Raw genomic sequence first — 1,364 nt, 5'->3', positions numbered from 1 at the left:
TGCGCAGTTCCCGACCTGAAGGAATTCCAAAAACGTCTCCCAAAAGGCCTGGGACACCAAAAGCCACTCGCAGGCACACGAGGACCCCTGGGGTTCAAGGCTGATGACAGCTAAGGAGGCAGGCTTTGCTGTCCAGGGGCGCCTGGGACGACGGCCACCTCTTTTCTGCCCAGACAAAGCAGAGTGTGCTCAGGACACTGTGAGCGGAGCCAGCTCGCTTTAAATCAACTGTCCCTGATTTCACTCCGCCAATTTGGGGGAAGAAATGCGTGTTGGGAGACTCAGGGGGCAGCCCGGGGGGAATATCAGGAACTGTGTCCATTTAAAGCAGTGGTTCTCAACCTTCCTAATGCCAAGATCCTTTAATACAGTTCCTCATGTTGTGGTGACCCCCAACCATAAAATTATTTCGTTGCTACTTCATAACTATGATTTTGCTACTGTTATGAATCGTCATGTAAATATCGGATATGCAGGATGTATTTTCATTGTTACAAATTGAACATAATTAAAGCATAGTGACTAGTCATAAAAACAATATGTAATTATATGTTTTCCAATGGTCTTAGGCGACCCCTGTGAAAGGGTCGTTCGACCCCCAGGTTGAGAACCCCTGCTTTAAAGAGCCTGCATAGCAAGAGACTGAATTGCTTTAGCTCCTTCTTCCCATCCTGTCCCCTCCCGACCAAAATAGAAATGAAGAGCTAACCTGACATATTTAACGTCCTAGAATTACCTAGACCCAGTCCATCTTCTCACGTTTTGCATATATTCCAATCACTGGCTATGAGTGTTACTCGTCTTTGCACGTGTGTGCGCACACACACACACACACACACACACACACATCCATTGATGTGCAACCGCCGGGCAGGAGCCTTGAATTTCCCTTCGTTTTTACACGTGAAATGTTTTTTCTCATTAAAAAAAAAGAATTATACGCTTATCCTAGAGAGCTTGGAAATGCAGAGAAAAGTTAAATCACATGCATTCCCATCACTAGGAGGTCACACCTATCGTCTCCTGAAACCCTATATACAGTGCGCAAGTTCATCTTTCTCAAGGCTCGTCTTTGGCGGAATTTCTTTAGAGGCTTTTTTTTCTAGCCCAAGGCCCGGTTCGGCTCTCTCCCGACCTCCCGTCCACTCGGGGAGGAAGAGATCCAGTCCCGTCCGCCTGAGATAAAAATCTGATCGTCTCGGCAAAAAAGAAAAGTCGTCAGTCTGGAAATCTCTCGGCTTGGAATGAAATTGTCATTCTGAGTAAAAACGCGTCAGCCTAGGGGGCGGGGGGTGAGGTTGTTAAGGAAACTCCGCCGGCCCCGACCCTCCCTCCGGAGCCTGGGGGCTCCCCCAGCCCTCGGG

The sequence above is a fragment of the Myotis brandtii genome, unplaced genomic scaffold (genome assembly GCF_000412655.1).
Source record: "Myotis brandtii unplaced genomic scaffold, ASM41265v1 scaffold303, whole genome shotgun sequence".
NCBI classification, from domain to species: domain Eukaryota; kingdom Metazoa; phylum Chordata; class Mammalia; order Chiroptera; family Vespertilionidae; genus Myotis; species Myotis brandtii.
The sequence above is the reverse complement of the archived record's forward strand: the minus strand, read 5'-3'. Positions refer to the sequence as shown.